The sequence below is a fragment of the Coloeus monedula genome (genome assembly GCF_965178545.1).
Source record: "Coloeus monedula genome assembly, chromosome: 3".
NCBI lineage: Eukaryota > Metazoa > Chordata > Aves > Passeriformes > Corvidae > Coloeus > Coloeus monedula.
This window is the reverse complement of record NC_138783.1, coordinates 114,276,599-114,296,139: the sequence shown is the minus strand read 5'-3', so window position 1 is coordinate 114,296,139 and position 19,541 is coordinate 114,276,599. Positions and strand designations below refer to the sequence as shown.

General features: G+C 41.8%; 1 protein-coding gene across 8 annotated transcripts in view; it reads left to right on the top strand.

Annotated features, from left to right (window-relative positions):
- Positions 1–19,541, top strand: part of AGPAT3 (1-acylglycerol-3-phosphate O-acyltransferase 3) — a 90,574-nt gene that overhangs the window by 26,489 nt on the left and 44,544 nt on the right. For 2 of the 8 annotated variants that reach the window (XM_082279143.1, XM_082279144.1), the window contains exon 2: positions 11,361–11,481. The exons of 2 other annotated variants lie outside the window; for them this stretch is intronic. The gene's annotated coding sequence lies outside the window, so the exon portion shown is untranslated. Of the gene's footprint in view, positions 1–1,582; positions 1,607–3,911; positions 4,018–7,352; positions 7,372–11,360; positions 11,482–19,541 lie in introns of those variants that run through there. 4 more of the 8 variants (XM_082279145.1, XM_082279142.1, XM_082279146.1 and 1 more) reach the window with 4 other exon arrangements.

The window sequence follows — 19,541 nt, the reverse complement described above, 5'->3', positions numbered from 1 at the left end:
ATTGAGAGCTGCAGAACTGGTGGTTAATGCAAAACATAAAAGTGCATTACTTAGAAAAGTGCGAAGAGTACTGCTTAGCCCTCTGTTTAGCTACCACCTTTGATGCTGGCTATGGCTGGGACTTGGATGTGTTCTTGCTGGACTTCCCTTGTTGCTTTTTCCACCTTCTCATGGCAGGGGCAGATACTGGAGGTCGTATTACACTCTTAATTCCTCTGAAAGAAGCTATTTTTGTCCCTCATGTGTTCTTGATTACAGCATGGCTGTCCAAGGAGTGACCTCCTCGGTTGTTTGTATCCTTGGGAGCTTTGTGTTTGTGGCCTGTGTTGAGGAACCAGCTGGGGTCTGCAAGGTATCTGCTCAGAGGAGCACAGAAGGGCACATGAGCAACTGTAGTTACAAATGGGTTATACCTGGCTGTGTGTTGGCCTTTCAGTGCACAGGTTGTATGTGGTCAGTCTGACACCCAAGTACTAAAAACATCCATAAAACAGCTGCATTTGGGCATTAAGTAGTAGAGGAAATGTGAAGATTTGCCAAAAGGCAAAACCCATTTGATTCACAGTGCACGTTTCTGAACAAACTTCTCTTGATGTGCTTATTCTGGAATTTAATCAATTTTGAAAAAGGGATTATCCAGTTCACAAAAGATAGACAAACTGCCTCAGAATTTTCATGTGAACTAAACAGCTTTTAATCTAGGAAGTAAGAATAAAGTGGATGTGCTCCTTCTGCCACAGATGAACTTTTCTTAAGCAAATCCAACTTCATTTTGCTTAGTGTATGTGTTTTGTTGTTTGTTTTTAATAATCAGGATAAAAAGCATCTGATTTCTCACTACGGTTTTGCTGTCTTGCTTTGGGGTACTTTACAGTGATAAATAAACTATTTATTTTTTTGTTAGTGGAGGAGGAGCAACAGTGAGAGAATTCCCTTTTTTGGTGAATTTTATGTGGCTATGATTAAGGGGTTCCTTGAATTCAAACTAGATATTTTCTTGTCTTCAGTTTTCTGCAGAAGACTAAAATGAAATCACAGCTGCATGGGCAACGTTTTAGTCAGTAGGGAAAAGTATTTCACAACAAGATACGAGAATAAGGTGGGTTTGCTCAGTTAAAAGCTTTCAGAATAGCTTGTTTTAAAATTAACCTGGAAGTCATTCTGGCTTCCACAGTGCAGCAGTGATACAAGGTCTTTGAAGACAAATATACAAAGGTCAGTTTGAGATTGAGGTAATTAGCGCATGTCTGTTTTTAATTTTGAAAGTCTATAATTTTTTGAAGATCCATACTTTTACCTTGTGGACAATCTCAGACTTGGATGATTTGCACTGTATGAAGGTAATAATAACCTGCCACTGACCAAACCTGTTCATCTGATATCAGTGTGTGTGCTGAGCATGGTTTCATACTCTGGAGTCCCTCAACCATCTGCTGTTTGCCTTGGGATCAGAGAGCTGCCCATGTGTAGGCAATGCCAGTCAGTAAAATACTTGGAGGGTATGGCTGAGTGATGGGACATGTTTGTCTTGTAGGTAGGGGATACCTGGAAGGAAGACAGAGTCCTTCAAGGTCAAAGGAGAGAGGTTTCAAGTTAATACCCAGAGGTCTGTATTGTCTTTCCCCACCCCATCCCTACTTCTGCTTTTTCAATGAAGTATGTTGAGAGATCTAGCATAATGCAAAAATTGAAATAACTGTGGGTAGATAACAGCTACCTTTCTAGAGCAGGAAATTAAAATACTGTTTGCTTCAAAATGCAAGTTTTCTTCCCAATTTTGTCAGTGCCTTATACCCTGTCTTAAACTACTTTATTTTCTTTTTTCTAATGAAAGTTTACTGCAACTAGCAGAAGCTTTTGACACAATTCTGCTTTTCCTATTTATTTGACGTATCTCTTCCCACACAAATAAGCCACACCACACCTTTGATTAACTGTATCTTGTCCTTGAAAATAAATCTTCAGATAATTTGCATAAGTCAGAGGCACAAGGTTATTGGGGTAAATATATGGGAGGTAGAGGGCCAGGAGTCTTAGGGGCAAGAAGGTAACCGCTATAAGGAAAGAGAATAAGGAAGAGGTGAGTAGTCTTTTATAGTCTGAGTATTTGTTCCTGCTGACTTGAGGGTTTGTTGCAGTATGGTGTGTCCTGGAGATTGGGGTGGTGGTTTGTGTTCTTTTTAACAAGTAACTCACAAGGTGTCTTGAGGGTTTTTTGGGGGTTTAGACAATTAGAAATACTTTAAAGTGGCAGTTTTTAAGCTTGAGTCTGAAGAGTGGCATCTAAGCAGAATGACAGATTATACTGAGGAGTTTGCTTTCTGTGTGGATTGGGTTTTTTGTTGAGTTTGGGTTGTTTTAAGCACTTCTTTGGAACCGAGGAAGCATTGTTCTATGTGCACCCTTAAACCTGTGTGGTTGAATGGGTGGTGTGATGTACTTGTTGCAGTGCTCAGTAGCCAGGAGTCATAAAGGAGACTTCCCAGTAGAGTGTATTTTATGGTAATGCTTCGTCTGAGATTGTGCTTTTGTTAGAAAGACATAAAGGAATAAATATAGAACAACTCAGGTGCTAAAAATAAGCACTTGCATTGACGTCTACTTTTTTTTTTTCCCCCCTTTAAAAGAGACCTTTTGGGTATTTAAAAAGATGCATCATATCTGCTCAGAATCCTTTTGGCTGCAGTGATGTCTTGAGGGACAGACAAGTCAGCTGATCTTAGAAAATAGCTTATCTTGGTTTGATTGAAGAGTGCAGTGTGGGAATAGAGCAGATGCTGAGGAAGAGACTTGCTGTGGGTAATGGAATGAGAAGTTGGTTTAATTACTGCAGCTGTAGAAGCTGGGCATTTACAATCTTGAAGATTAGAAGATTGCTCAGCTCTTGTGTTTATGGAGAAAAAAAGGATACTAAATACTTCAATCAAACCCTGAGATATATCATGAATCTCACTGAAAAGATGGTCCCTTGATAGGAAAGCTGCTTTCACTGAATGGCTTCAGTTACAGTCCAGGATATAGTAATTCTGGCATCCTTTTAACTGTGAGATGAGGGAATGAATAATCTTCCAAAAAGTCTCTAATCCTAGAAGCTGAGATTTTCGTAGTGAGAGAATGACTTGCTTGAAGTGGATTTTGAAATAATTCTCAATTTGCAGATGATCTGCTGTAGACACGATTCCTTGCACGTACTTGGCCACTTGATTCCATTCCAAATAGTCCTCTGAGATCTCTAGTGTGAGAGTGAACTGGTGAATCAGTTAACACTTCTAAATCAGTTTAAGATTAGATTATTACTTCAGTGTCCTTCAAAATGAATGAATTCAGTGTCACACTCCTTTATTTACAAACTGTGCACGTGTTTCAGTATCCAGAAACACTGAGATCAGCCCAATCTCATCCCCATCGCCTGGTGCTGCCAGGGGTGGGTGGTGTGGTGCATGGGGGATGAGAGGTCAGGCCTTCTGGGCATCTCACAGATTGTACAGCATCAGACAGATGCTGGTTTACCATGGTTGGAGGAAACCATTCCTGCAGACCATTCCAGGGCCATAATCTGTTCATCTATAGCCACCCTTTCTCCACGGATGAGCCGGGAGCACATCCCTCTGCCTTCCCAGAGGGGTTGCTGTGGCTGCTTCTCCCTTTGAACTTGACAAGAGCTCAGATGTAAACTGCAGTTTAGACTTTAAAAGAGCTGGCACCTGCTTCAGTCACGCTGGGCTGGGGTGAGCTGTGGCTCCATGCCAGCCCTGGCTGGATGCGAGAGTGCTCTGGTGAGGTTTTTTCCGCCTGTCACAGGTGGAGCAGCCCTGGCCGTGGGGAGGAGCATGGACAGACCCTTGGCAAGGCTGCTCCATGGGCTCCTGCTAGGCTAATAAAACACGCATGCCGTGTCACCCTTTGATCACAAGCACTTTTGTCTCCTCAGCTGCATGCTCTTCTGTTTGACTTGGGTTTCTTTTCCCCCTCCCCTCTGCTTTTAACGAAATTTACCTCTCGCTGTGTTTGACCAAGGTAGGACAGTGTAAAGATAATGCTTCCTCTTAGGAATTAATTACCTTGTTATTTCAGATTGCAAGCCTCATCAGGCTTCTGGAAATCTATTATTTGTGTATGTTTCTGATTAATCATAAATGCTATTAATATGGTATTAAAAAACTGCCGTTGTGTAAACAAGGGGAAAAAAGACAGTTCAAAAGTCCAGTGTACAGGTTCTCCTAGAGAGGATGAGCTAGGCTTTCTCTGTCTCCACTGCTAGCTCTGTTGAAGATTGTATTTTTAATTTTTTTATCATTATTTTATAATTAGACACAGTTCCCTTGTATGAGTATGAATATCTATAGTATGAGTATGCAAATCTACAATTTTTCTGAGAGCCTGAAGAGGTGATGCATTCAAAATTATCAACTCATTCACTATGAAATGCCTTCACCCATAACAAAGAATAATATTATTTTTCTCATGATGCAGATGCATTTAACTGTTCTTTCCTTGTTTTGTTTTGGAATGAGATATGGTTGCAAATGTAGCTTGTTTCACTGTTGCCTCTTCAGATCTTACCTGCAGCAGTTCAGAATTTTAAAGGTTTCTTTAAAAGACTTTTACTTCCTTAGTGCAGAATGCTAAGGATTTTGGACAGGGAGCAAACTTCATTAGTTCAAGTGCTTTATAATAGATTTTATTTCTGAAGTACTCTTCATTAAAGTTCTTAACTAGATTGCCATTCTACAGCCTTTTAATTTTGCTCGAATTTGAATTATGAATAGCGAATAAACAGAAATATTGGTAGTTTGTTTAACCTAACCCAGGGGAGTAAAATAACTCCTGAGGAGGAGGATCCCTGAGCTACAGACAGGTCTGTACCCAGTGTTGGGATGTGACTGTTTCTTGGATGATGTCCAGGGTGAGGTGGACGTCAGTGAGGCAGGCCAGGGACAGTGTTGGGGGATATTTTTAGCCAAGCCTGCTTGACTTGTGACTCTGGCGACAGCCTCTTGCTAAAGGGGGCTTAAAGTAGACTGGGAAGGCGTGTGGGTGAGCTCAAATTGACCTGAGTCTGGAGTTTTAATCCTGTTGTCACTAATGCTTCACCTGCAAGTTTTTGTTTTGGAACCCTATGGATTCGAGGCTGGTAAAGGAAAGGTCCGAAGACTCGCTGCAATTCTCAAATCCTACGAGGTAGCTCCTTCCTGTTACCTTTGCCTGAGAGTTCCTAAGGAAATGATTAATTTGGAGTAACTGGGAAGTCTGCTTGTGGAAGATCAGAGCATGAGAGTTAATGATCGATTGCTGCTCGTTACTGGGTTATTATGAAGAATTGTGTTTAGAATTTCCTTTTTTTCTGACTGAAGTCCACTTAAAGACCTGCAGCTCTAAAAGCTACCTATAAATCTATTGCACACCAAAGAAAATGTCACAGCAACAGGAGAAAAGCTGGTGCAGCACCTGGGGGCAGTTCAGGGACCCTCAGCCCCAGGGTTTGGGGCAGAGCACAAAATTAAGGTGGCAGAGGACCACTGAAGTGAAAGGGATGTGCTGTTACAAAGGGCAGCCAAAGAAAATGAGTGAAGGATGTTTGCAAATGATTTTTTTGGGTTTTTTTAAGACTTGAAAAGAGAAAGAGCAGGAGAAATTAGGAAGTTAAGCTTATCCCTTACACAAGAATGATCTGCAGGGTATGAGTCCCACACTCACTCCACTCAGGTCCCTCTGTAGCATTTAAGTGCTGATTACAGCACCTCTCCTTGTTTCTGTGGAAGGCTGCACTTTACATAGCTCTGTGTTCTGCTGTTGCCATAAACATTTTCTATAATGGGCTTATTGTAAGCAGAAGAGTATTCCAGTGTTTAAAAGAAAAAAGCAATCCCTGGAATTAATCTGAACATGACAGACTTACATGATAGATGACAATAAGAGAAAAAAAGTGTACAATTAATGGTCATTTAAAAAATAATTTAGGTCCTTTTTCAGAGCCTACTTCTTCCCAGGAGTCAGCTTAGGCAATTCTTGTGTAAAGTATGGATGAGCTTGCATCAACATTCAAGATTTATTCACAGTTTAAATTTCATTAATAAACCCAGCTAAACCCACAAGCATTCCCAAACACAAGAAAATGCAAAACCCTTGCCTAAGCCTGCTCAAATTCCCCTCTAACACTTACTCTCTCATGCTGTTTTTCATGTAGGCCTTTAATCAAGGATAAGTCATGGGAAAACCTCAGAGGTAACCTGGCTGTAAAAAAATTGCAAGGCTGTAAGAATTTACTCTTGGGAGTGAACGTGTCTGGACTGTATCTGGGATTACATTTCCCAGGACAGGGCACACTTCACTTGGTTCAAAGATGTTCTGCCCTGGTTGTTTAGGGCAGCTGTGTCTTTCCCAGCTTCATTTTTACATGGCCATGGTTTTCTGTCCTGTATTTGAAATTCTGTCTCAGGGTGAGATAGCACTCAGTATCTCACTGCATCTCACTGTAGTGCTATACCAGGTTAACTTGCTGAGGACCTACCCTGTTTCTGGTCTCTAGCAGCAGGAGAATTAGAGCCTCTTTGAGTATTCAAATTTGAGTTTGAATAATTCAACCTCTTCAAATCAGCCCAGGGTTGTGTAGCAACCCTGCTGCGATGACCTCAGACATCACCTCCTTCTCCAGGTGTTGCCAGCCACTGTAGAAAGGACCATGTGCAGCTGCTTCAGCCCCAGCAGTACACAGCTGGAAAATTACAGTGCACTTTGCCTATAAAAATAAATGAGAGTCATGATAAGAACCCACCTTCATCAGGGGGTTAAAGTAACACTCTGTGCTGTGGATTGGAGCAGCTGAGGTGCAGGCTATGGAACAGTGATCCCTGGCAGAAGGCTGGGATGGACAAGAGGGGGCAGTAATGTTTTAGGCTGTCGCAGCTGACCATGCTCCAGGATGTTTTATCCATCAGAACCCTGGCTCCACAGGTTAGGGAGAGGGTTAGATGAAACTGATGGGCTGCTGGTGCTCAAGCTCTCCTGATGAGTGAACACAGAGCTCTGTGGAATTATGAGGCCACAGGTGCATTCACCCATTTCATTCTTGCTTATCTTGTCTTAGAGTTCCCTCTAAGGCTCAAAACTGAAGAGTTTGGTTGCAAGTTGCAATGGAAAATGAATTGCTTTGTTTGCTGAAGAAGTCTAATTTCCATCTTGGAAAGGAAAGAATTTGTCATTGGTCTATCTAGGTCAGTAGTCTAGCTTATAATGGATTTCCTTACTAAAGGATTTTCAGTCAGCACAGTGACTGGTATTTTCTCTGTCATTTCTGTGTCATTCAGGATTCCAGTTCTCTTTTCAGTCTACTTACACCACTTCTGACAGCTGTGGCAAGAAGGTTCACAGGTCAGTTATGGATTATGAGGAGGGAAACTGCTCTGACTGATTGTTGTGCGTCCATCAAAACTTAATGACAGCTTCTCTGTTTTTCCTACTCTGAGTGAAGACTTCTTTTTCTGAAAATGCCTCCAAGTCAATAATTTCCAATTGTCTTTAGGGAAGTGTTCAGTTTTTAGAGGCTCACCTTCTCAGAGCTGATGGTCACAGTTGTAGGATGGTAGCAGGAAGGAATTTCTTGAAGTCATTCTGTCGGTGATGGATGATTCCATAAGACATTGAGAGAGGGGCATTCCATGAAATCAGCTTCTTTATCTAGGGAGAAATTTAACTTGTGATTAAAAATACATTATCATTTCCCCCCCCTTTTTTTTCTTGACAATATTCTGTCAACATCAGGTTATTATATAGAAAGTGGCCTTTAGAGAGGGAACCAAACTGTGGAACCAGGGGAGCCAGGGATTCAAAGATACTGGTACTTCCTATAGTGAGGAAGAAAGCTGACTAGAAAATACTTTCAGTAGTTTTAATAAATTATTTAAGAAAAGAGAAAGAAGGGGTGGAGGAAATAAAAAGGAATGAAATGTTCTCCTTGTGAGATGATGCTGAAGACAGAATTGTGTGTGGCCACTTCTGCGTCTTGTATGTCTTGAGTGTTGGAGCACTGAGAATGTTTTCAGAGCTGTGGTATCACAAAGTAGCTAATGGAAACATGGGTTTGAAGGTTATATTGAACTCAGTGCAAGGTACTGTGCAAGAGAGAAACTGTAAGGGTTTAAGTGCGTGCACATTTATATTTAATTATAGGACCATTTTGAAATGGAAAAATACTTGTATGTGTATGCTTAAATGGGACTCTCATCCTCAATGTACTGTCTAAATCTGTTTGTTCCATTTTACAAGACATCAGAAAAGCAATTTGGTACAGCTTGCAGTGTCCAGTACATGGTGTGTTTTATATATATATAAATACTTTTTTTTTTCCAAGTGAGAAAGATGAGGATCCTAAGTGGGAAGAGCTTCTCTCCCATTCTTTGAGGCTCAAGTACCTCTTAGCAGGCACCAATAAACAGTACCAGACCAAAGCTTGCTTTCAGATCCTGTTCTCTTGCATAACACTGCTGTGCTCAGTCTTGAACCAGAAATTATTCTCTTACCAGTTGCACTCTTTCATTCTGAGAACTTTGACCTCAGTTTTAACAGTTTTAGTAAAATGTCTGCATGAGAATTGCTGTACACAGGCAGTGAAAAAGGCAAAGATCCCTTTGATAGCCCGTGGAGGGAGTGTTCAGGAATTGCTTCAAGACCAGAGAATGTGCTTGTTCCAAGGAGCAGCTCAACTTGGGTTGCATTGGTTTTAAGGATTCCTTTGTTGTGGGATAATGGGAAGAAGGATGAGATAGTGCTCGTGACTTGCTGAGCTTTTTTAATGAACACTTTTTATTGCCATAGTTGCATGTGCAGGTTGTAATGAAAACAAAATGGCTAATGTTAATATTTTAAATTTAACATTATTTGTTTGTCATATAGGTATGCAGGAATGTTATGGTAATTTTTTATACTTCAGCCTATAGACCAGCTTCCCCCCAGCTGTGTAACTCTCAGTACCAGCCTCCCCCACCAGCACTGAGAACTGAGCCAGCTGCTTTTTGTGATATTTTCTTAGACCCTTTGATGAATATTTAGATGGACAGCTACAAAAATAGTTGGAGCTAAGGAAAGCAGGTAATGTGTCATAATAGGGCCTCCTTAAGCATGTAGATTTATTGTCACCAAAAACTCTCCCAGAGCTTTGCGGTTCTGAAAGGTTCAAGCCTGAACTTACTCTTGACCAGCTGATACCTGTTTGTTCTGGTTTCAGCAGCCTTTTTTGCCTGAAGTGGTTCATTTCCCTTCCTCATGGTTATCTCTACTGTCTTACAAGGAGCAGTTGCATCCCTATCCTCTGGCTCCAGTCTTTATGGCCATGGTGCCTGTGGTGTTAACACCTCAATGCACCTTCATGTTCAGATTGCTTCCCAGCTTTGTCATCAGCTGCTGTAATTACTCTTTTTTTTTTTTTTTTTTTTTTTTTTTGTATGCAAGCCATTAATCAGTTAAAATGAACCAGAAGACTGATTTTTGGGGTTTGTGTTTTCATCAGTAACTTCCAAGGAGACTGCAGCTTTTTCTTTCTGTGCTGTCAGGCACCATCTCTTTTGGGCAGAATCTTTACTGCTGTCAGAATTCCTCTGTCTCCAAGTTTACACTTTTAATATGGAAAAGTATGTTTGTTGAATATCCAGATAGCTGAGACTTACTTGTATTTATTTTGAGCAAACTCTCTGTAACCAACCTGTTCTATTATGAGCTCTTTGTAGCTTCATGTTCTAATTCTTCTTGGTCAGTGTTTGCTGAAATCTCGTGCTGTGGATGAGCTCTGTAGCCTTTCTTATATGTGGCAAGTCAGACTGGTTCATAGAAGTACTGGCACTGAAGTCCTGAAATGAATCTAACTCTTCTGCATTTTTAGAGGTTTGAATACAGTTGACTTCTAATTGAGTGTGGAGCAGTTGCATGTGTTGGTCTTGTTGGATGACTTAGAAGACAAAATGTTGCCTAAAAAACAGTGTTTATTTTTCAAATGTTTGCCTGGTCATCTGTTTTCCCTCTCTTTAGTGGCAGCAGTGGAAGATACCCTTTGTTCCAAAAGCCAGGAAATGTGTTTTGACATAAAACTGGCCTTGGAAAATGTCTCAGTCTGGATGGACTGGCATTAACTGTCTGCAGAACTAAAGCTGAGCTGGGTGGGTAGGAGCTACCAGGGTAACAGGTGTTTCCTAGTACAGTTTGGCTTCTACAACACAATTTTGGCTGAAGTAGGTTGGAATTGAGCAGTTTTCCAATGGCATCATGTCCAGGGTCAGTATGTACAGTATGAAACTACCTGCCTGGTCCCTATTTCTGTTCCTCTGATAACATTACCCACAGAAGTCTTTAAGTGTCTGAAGGTTTTATCACTGGTTACATCCCTTGGCAGGTACCTGCTGGGCTCTAAATAAAACATTTATATTTGCAGACTTTGCATCTTGGTTAAAATAAATGGTAAATGAAGTGATTTGTGTGAGAGGAGCACTCTTTGTTCTAACAACTTGCTAATGGAGTGGTGGGTTGTAGAAATGCTTTATGTTAGCTTTTGTGATACATTAATTTTCTGGGCACATGTTTGAAGAATATATTTTTCATCTATTTTTTTAAGGAAAAACAGATATATCTGAGTGTCTTTGGGGGTTTACTCATTTTTGAAGTTTGGGTTGTAGATTTCTGCATGAAACTTTCATGGTGTGAGGCTTGTGAAATTAGACAACATGCTTTTAAACAAGCCACCTCTGGGTAAAGTACATCTCTAATTACTGAGACTAAATTATGTGGCAAGTGAGCTTGTGTCTGAAGTAAATCTCCAGTTCAGTAATCTAAAATTAAATAATGATTAGCTTAATTGCTTCAGGATCATAAAAAACACCCTTAATAAAATATAGGGATTAAGTGTGTGTTCTGAGAGCAGATAATTGCTTCTGCTTCATTTTCAGTAACTTCTCTCAAGACAGGGTTTGGAGGTAAGAGAAGTAAAATAACCTTTTGTTATGCTGATTAGTAAAGCTAGGAAAAGTAGGCTAGTTGTGTATGCAAGCCCTTTCTCCTTTCTGAATAGAAGCTGCAATTTCTTTATTAATGGTAAATTTAGAACACTTGCTTTTAATTTCATAGGTATGTGCCAGTTAGTTCCTCTGAAAGCAATAGCAGCTGGTACCTGTGGAGCTGAGTGTAGTAGTATATGTGTGAAGAAGGATCAAGTAGGTTTTTTTTTCTCCAGGGAAAGGAAAAAGGCTCATAATTTTACTAAGAAGTGTTTGAGTTATTCATTACCTGGGTTGTCAGCTGCTTGTTTGCATTGCATTTTGCTTCTAAACAAAGTATTTTTACCTTCATTCATTGGAGAATGTCTTTTTTGCTTATAGGCAAATGAGAAAGCAAATCTCTTGAGACATAAGCAGTGGTACTTCCCTGGAGGGAGGAGATGGGGATTCTCCTGTTGCTCTGAGTGTTGCCAGGTGCCAGAAGTGGTCCCCAGTGGTGGTGGTAAGAAAGAAATCTTCCCCCACGTTTCTGTATTTGCGTTTTGTCTGTAGCAATATACTTTTGGGGAAAAAATGGGCGTGCAAATCCTGTTCTTTTCATAGAGCTGCATGAACTGCTGGGAGAGGCGTCAGAAGTCTCCCACTCCGAGAATTTTAGTTTAGGAATGAAATCAGCACTTGAGGTTCTTGCTTCTGCTGTCTCATGTATGCTGTATCTGTTGGTAATCATTGCAGCAGAGATTTAACCATAAATAGACCTCCGTGGGACTCTAGAAATATTAATGTCTCCTCCTTCCTGTAATGTAGAAGAAGGGGAAATATGTGCTTAGAGTGCTTGAAGAACCTCCTTTATGGGGTTCATAGAAATCTCATCAGTGCTGACTGGGGTCATCTTAGGCTGTCCTTAATCTGAATATCTTTAAATTTTATCCAGTAACGGGGTATGAAAATGTTAAGTATATCAGCAAACTTCCTACTTTTTGCCCTTTTTTTGTAGTCTGTCCTACAAGCAAAGTGGAAAGCTGCTGAGACCCCACTGACACAGCAGCAGAACAGTTTTTTTCAGGACAGGATCTTAAAACCTGTAGTTAGTGTCAGATGTTGACATTTTAATTATGATCTCTGATACCGTGCCCCTTCATGGGCTATTAGTAGATCTTTTGGTAAGAAAATAATTTAATCTTGGTGATTTTGCAAAGGCCTGGATTATTGCTTTATTATTCTATGACTTCTCAAGGACTATTGTAGGACAAGAAGTCTCCCTAAAAATCTTGATTTCTCAAAGCTGTGATTCATAAAGCAGCACATACAGGATCGGCCACAATCTGTGTTCAGAGCATGTATTGACCCTGTGCAAAGTTACATCCCTTTAAGATGTACATTTTCCTGCTGTAGAAGTGAAAGCATTAATCCCAGCTCATTCAGTGGGCAAATAGACACTTCCTGCAAGCCCAAAATATTCCTGGGTCAAAAATTTTGCTCCCAAAAATTAGCTATTGCAGCTGAACCTGGCTGACTGCCTGCAGAGGGAGACCCAATAGGTTGATTCATTAATGTAGCCTTGTCCCAGTGTCATGGTGACCAGCTGCTTTCAAAACTGGTTGTGTAAAATGTTTTTGTCTGGGCTCATTAACACTGGTGTAGGAGCAATGCCCCAGAAACACAAGAAAGCCTTTTTTAATGCATTTGCTGTTTTGTAGGATACTTTTCAACTTACATGGCTGCAATTTTTGCTTTTCTTGTTTGTGTGCAAGGCTTGAAAATGCCATTGATGAGTTACTGAGAAGCTAAAATATGCAGGGGGGGGGGGAGCAAGATTTTGAATTGTGACAGCTCTTGAATTCTCAAGCTCTGCTGTTCAGAGAAGAGAAAATCTGAGTTTCTCATACCCTCCAGGGCTGCCAGGCCTGTTACCTGTGCCCTCGTGTGGTGCTGCCTGAGTGTCTTATCTTGGGTCACTAGAACCTGCAGCAAGGAATAATCTGGAAATTAAATGTTCTGAGTGAAGTGAATGGCCATGCTGGAAGCTGCATGTATTGAATAACCCCCTGAATAATTCCTTCAGCCTTTGCCTTCTTGATTGTCCAGGGGAGGCCACCAAGGTGGTGAGAGGGCTGGATCACCTCCCCTGTGAGGAAAGGTTGAGAGAATTGGGATTATTCAGTCTGGAAGAGAGAAGGTGGCCTTATTGTGGCCTTCCAGTGCCTAAAGGAAGGCTGCAAGAAAGTTGGAGAGAGATTATTTACAAGGGTCTGGAGTGACAGGACAAGGGGGAATGGCTTCAAACTGAAAGAAAGTAGGGTTAGATCAGATATTGGGAAGAAATTCTTCCCTGTGAGGGTGGTGAGGCCCTGGCACAGGTTATGCAGAGGAGTTGTTAATGTCCCATTCCTGGAAGTGTTTAAGGCCAGGTTGGATGGGGCTCTGAGCAACCTGGGATAGAAGCAGGTGTCCCTGCCCATGGCAGGGGGTTGGAACTGGATGATCTTCCAGCCCAAACCATCTTGTGATTCTGTGATCTGTCATCTGCTGCTGCTGTCCTTATTGTGTGTCTTCCTGGGGGGATTAATCTTTCTCAGACTTGTCAATGTTATAATTTGTAGAAATTTTTGGAAAAGTCAATTTTTGTATAAACTTAGTTGTGACCACAAAGAGGAAAACAAAATAATCTTTGGATTCATCAGGCTAGACCTGAAAGCAGCTCACAAAAGCAGTCATGGCAGTCACAGTTTCAAGAGTTTCTATAGTTCAGGCAATGAGAAATGTGAAGTATATTGGAAAACTAGTTGCAGTCCCTCTTTTCATACTTAATTTACCAGTGTGGAGGCTGTGGTTAGGGTTCAAAGCCTGAAGACAGAGGCCTCTTCACTGGCGGAGTGATGTTCTGAAAAGCTGCTCCCAGAGATATGATCCCTGCTGTTAGTCTGCTGTGGTCTGGTTTTTAGGCAGAGTCAGTTTTGCACAACTTGCAGAAGTAATGTTCTCTCCTATCTGTTTTTAATAGATAGGGCACTGAGTCGTTGTACCTTCTATTTGGAGGAAGGGAGCATGACAGTGGTTTTTTTTCTGTAGCCCTCAGTTCTCCTGCTCTTCAAAAACTGCACCTCATTAAGCTTTGTGCCTCTTTCCCAGGGAAAGAGCAGCCTTTCCAAACAATGCTGGATACATTTATGGCTGGAACCCCACACTGTTCAGCCCTGCCAGGGTGGTCACTGCTCTGGGCCAGCACAGGATCCACTTCCAGCTGGGGGTATCTGCTGGAGGAACTCAAGGACCAGACTTCATCTCCTGGTGATGTTTATTTTGAGAAGAAAAAAATAATCCAAACTGAAAGTGCTTTCTTAGAAGCCATAATGGCATTTACTCTTTCATAATTGTTTTGAAAATGTCAATGTTGCTGTGGGAGCAACTGTTTTCACATGTGTAAGTTGTGAAGGCCACACATTCTGGACCTTTGGCAGTACTTTCCAAAGAAGCAGAAAACACAGATTTAAATACAAATACTGTCACAGGATGTGTTTCAGGACAATATTGTTGTGCTTCAGCAGCAAGGCCACTTTTGATTCAAGGCTTCATTTGCCCAACCTCTGCACCTGTGCCTCCCTCTCCTGCTTGGTTGTGGTGTTCAAGTTTAATGGGATAAGCAATACCCAAGAGTGAATCAGCCTGAGACTGAGGAGTTAAAGATTGCACAGCCAAATATATTTGTGATTGAAAATGGCTGATAAAGGACATCCCTCTAAAAAGCAGAACAAGTCCCGTTCCTGTGGGATGTAAGGATAAGGACGGAGGAAGAGGCTCAGTGCACTGTGAGCTGGTGATGGGGCTGCTGGGCCCCTGTGGCACTGCAGGACCTGGCTGTGCTGGGGCATTTTTCAGGTCACTTCTGGATACTCTTTGCCATGGCTTTGTGAGCTTTCAACTTGTCTGGTACAAAGGTATCTGGGTACTTTGGATCTGTGTTGCAAGATGAGAGCAAAAGGCCTAAGCATCTCCTTGTGCAGTTCTTTTTCCTGTGCTGAAGGTAATAACCTTCAATAACATTCAATAAATGCCATTTATTACTGTCCTGTGTGGCCTGGGTTCCCCAATGTCTACAGAAATTATCTGCTTGATAAAGAGTTCTAAACCAAAATTGAAAAAAGAAACCTTCAAAACCCAACACAAACCTAAACAAAACCCCCAAACCCAACAGTTTAGCTTAAGATATATCCCGTTGGTACAGATGTGGGATGGGTAATAACTGTGAAAGCAGTTATACAAGCAAACCTTGAGGACAAGCTGACCTTAAGCATGAGTTTAGAGCAATCCCCTAGTAGTGCCTGGGAGCAGAGACTTGGGAGCAGTCAGACAAACCAGGCATAGAAAAAGCTCCCAGTTGCCTGGAAGTAATGAACTTACTTACATAAAAATACTTCTGATTAATGCAGTGAAGTTTCAATTATTCCAGTTATTCTGAAATCTGGTTTATTACAGTAAAAGTAAAAAGAATTTAAATAGAATTAATAAAAAGTAGTTCATGTTTAATGGGCTTAAAAGTGAACAAAATCTGCAGACTCAAGAGGCAATTATACATTGCTGAGTACATAGCATGAAGGTTCATGTTACATGTCTTGATTGGAGAAATATTGATTCTTTTAGATTAATTCTGGTAATTAGACTAGGCTGCTTTGTTTATTTTAAGTGAAGCTAGCCTGGTTTGCTAGAGTCATTGTCTATAAATGTGTCCTATATTAACACATTGCCCTGAACTGCAGGCAGTTTGTAATACCCTTTAATATCTGATTTTTTTTGGCATATAATTGCAGATGAGATGAGGGTTATTCTGGCAGATAAAAATGAATCATAAGAGCATAAATGCTGCTTCTCAAACCACTACTCAGCCTGACTGAGGAGCTTTTGAAGAGCAGTGCTAAGCCAGCAGTGGTGACATCCATAATTTGAGTTTGGCACATAGGGGTCTTTTGAATATGAAGCTTTGGTGCAGTGAACTCCTCTTTTTACTAATTAGCTTCTAATTTTTAAAGTGACGTGGAGCAGTTTTTGAGTTGGCAGTCAAACTATTCTGAAGTGCTACAAGCTCCATGAGAAATGGGTGCTCACTTCTATACCAGTAATTTCACATTCTGCATTTCTTCCAGTGCCAGCAGGAAACAACCTGTGCTTCGGTGACTTTTTGCATCTCTGATGGAAGTGGAAGCAATACAGAGGAATGTATGGAGATGCAGAAATTTCCACTCAGGCAGCTGCCCACCTGGCTGGGGTTGTGATCACTAAGAGATCTCCTGGTCAGATTATTATCACTATTTGTGGCAGTTGTAGGACTGAAAAAGTACTCACAGTGGCAGAATATTTTAATGTCTTTCTGTCTGGGTCTGGGAAAGCCAGTTTACATGAGACCATGACAAAGAGAGCAGAGAGCATCTGTGACAATTCCCAAAGTTTCAGTATCAGCTGTGGAACAGCCAGCCCCCGTGCAACGTTGCTGTCTGAATGTTGCTCGTGGAAGGCAAGTGTGTATTTCTAGTGGGCCAGTCATTCCCAGGATTCCTGCAGCCCTCAGTAAAAGGGTATTTAGGTCATGTCTCTCTCAAACATTGCATTAAAAGGCCACTGTTCAGCAGAAGCTGAACAAGGGAAACTGAATCGTGACAGGGCTGACCAGTCCTGGATTTGTGATCTTTATTGGCAGCATCTTTCAAAGACTCTGCGTGTTACCACAGAAGGGTCCCCTGCTCTGCAGAATCCAGAATGGCTTAAATTAACTATATATGCTGCTAGAGGCCTACTTAGCAATAGAATGCCAAAGCCACCCAGGAGATGGGAGATCTTAAGAAAAGGTGAGAGCTGTAGATGTTTCTTTCAGGTTTTTGTCCAATGTGGATTTTAAAGACAGATGGGATGTTTATAGACTGGCTGCTGTTTAGTTTCCCAGCTGAGTGGCCAACAAAAGCCTTAACTTTAACAACGTACAGCCTTCCCACTTCTAAGTTAATTTTTTTTAATTGTGGGAAATTTCATTTGTAAAGAGTTCTGGTTGTAATTTATAAAGATTTCACCACGTGCAGAAGTCCACACTTATGTGCATGCAGTTCAGCTTTGTATTCAAAATGTGATCTTTAAATTTGCACAGGAGAAGGGTTTTTTCTTTTTGTGGTGACTCATTTTGGGGGTTTGAGTGTTTTTTATTGTTGGGTGGGGAGGTCACTGTAAGGTTGTATGGTGTGTGGCTGCTGCCAGTATTGGTATTGAGACCAGAAGGGGCTGGTGTGATCTTGACAGAAAACACAGAACAATAAAACTTTGTTCAGCATGTATTTGTTTTTGCTATCAGTCTGCTTGATAAGTCTGGTCTGTCTTCTTAGGAAGATAGCTGCTTTTGTGTATATGCAAAAAGAGATCTGACCACAGGGGTAATTATGGATTCAAGCTGGTAACAGCCTTGTGAAATATTTGTCAGTGAAATAACCCAAAAGAATAATAGATGTCTTGTTCAGGAATGAACAAGCTGCTGATGGCAGTCAGGGTGACATCAAAGAGAGTAGAAGTTGGATCCCATACAAGGAGGAAGAGGGCAATTTGGGTCTCTGCCCTCCTGTACAGCTCTTCCTTTCTTGCTTTTTTCCTCTTTGGGCCATAAACAGCTGCTGCACAGCCGTGTGTGAGCAGTGTGAATGCACTGAGCAGGATCCAGCTCCCTACCCACTGTAATTCAGGCTGCCAGTTCAGCTCACTGAACTTACTGAGAAACCCTTTGCTTGTGTACCTGCTGCATTTTCAGGTCTAATTTTTCACCTCTTATTTGTTCTTGACTGCAAATCAGTGGGTTTTATCTGAAGCTGCCCTGGCGACACTGACTCAGCAGAACACCTGCTTTTGGTGTTAGTATTTTTGCTTCTCTGTCTCCCCTGTGATGAAGATCTGAAACATTTAGATTTGGAAGAATGGTGGCTTTTGTCTTCAGTCCCTCTCCACATGGCCTCTGTCTCCTTCCAGGCTCAAACCATAGAAAGTTTGATGCTTAAAGCATAGTCTTCCTATACAGAACTGTATTGATGAGATATATTTGTCCATGTGACAAATGTCAGCCTGGTGACAGAAGGCTGGTTGGTCTTTCTCACTTGTCACAGATGTGTCAGAAAGACCGGGGACTGTAAAGTCAAAATTACATGGCATTATATTCTGCTTCTCAGTTTTAGAGCTGCCTTTCTCCATTGCTGGTAAGTTGTGAACAGTTCCCACTTTGGAGGTACATTTGTAGGTGAGATCATGCAAATGCTCTTCTGGAGATTTTTTTAGGCTTAGTATAGCAGGGCACTGGCAGGGGAAAACTTTCCTGATGTCTCTCTTGGGTCTTGCAGCTGTGATTCCCACAGCACGTGGATAGCTCTGGTGTCACCTGAGGCCTTTGCTTTACCCTGTTCATCTTATTTTTTTAATAATCATAAAAATAATAAATAGTCTTATTTAATCTTTTCCATCTTGGCAGTACAGCTCGTGGTAGCAAACTCTGGAGCAGAGGCACAAGGTATAAATGAATGAAGGGGATGTGCCGAGCCCTGCGTTTGTGCCCAAGCTGGCTCTTAGGAGCTGGTGGCTTTGCCTCTGGTCACACTAATTCAGGAGGTGGTGCATTTGCCTCTGGTCACACTGGCTCAGGAGGTTGGTGCATTTGCCTCTGGTCACACTGGCTCAGGAGGTTGGTGGCTTTGCCTCTGGTCACACTGGCTCAGGAGGTTGGTGGCTTTGCCTCTGGTCACACTGGCTCAGGAGGTTGGTGGCTTTGCCTCTGGTCACACTAATTCAGGAGGTTGGTGCATTTGCCTCTGGTCACACTGGCTCAGGAGGTTGGTGCATTTGCCTCTGGTCACACTGGCTCAGGAGGTTGGTGCATTTGCTTCTGGTCACACTGATTCAGGAGGTGGTGGCTTTGTCTCTGGTCACACTGGCTCAGGAGGTGGTGGCTTTGTCTCTGGTCACACTGATGCAGGAGGTGGTGGCTTTGCCACCAGACAGCCCCAGGAGCTTTCCTGCCCCTGCCTGTTCACTTGCATCAGGGATCCTGCATTAGTATGGATCAGAGAGCAAATCACACTGCTCCTCTTCTGCAGAAGATAGTGTTTTATACCTGAAATTTGAAGCAGCTCAGCACTTCTTGAAAGACAGAGTTTGCATTTCTTCCCAATTAGTGCTCAGTACTTCAAAGGAAAGCTTTGAACCTGGGCAGGGCCTCGCAGGCATGAATACGGGGTGCTTGCTGAGACTCTGGGTAGCAGCAGTCAGAGGCTTCTCCTTGTTCAGCCACAGCACATTTGCATGCAGACAGATGTCTCTTGGCTGGCTCTTTCTGTCATATGTTTGAGGCTTAATTTTTTTTTCCTGCATAATTTTCCATGAGAAAGCAAAGTATATCATTCTCCTTATAACGCTTATCTGCAGATGAGACTCTTTTGTTTATCCTTTATTTTGCATCCCTGTTTTAACAAGTGATGGGCCTGTGCCACAAAGCATTTTCCAGATTCACCCAATCTGTCTAGCAGGTGGCTCCCTAGGTTTCACAGC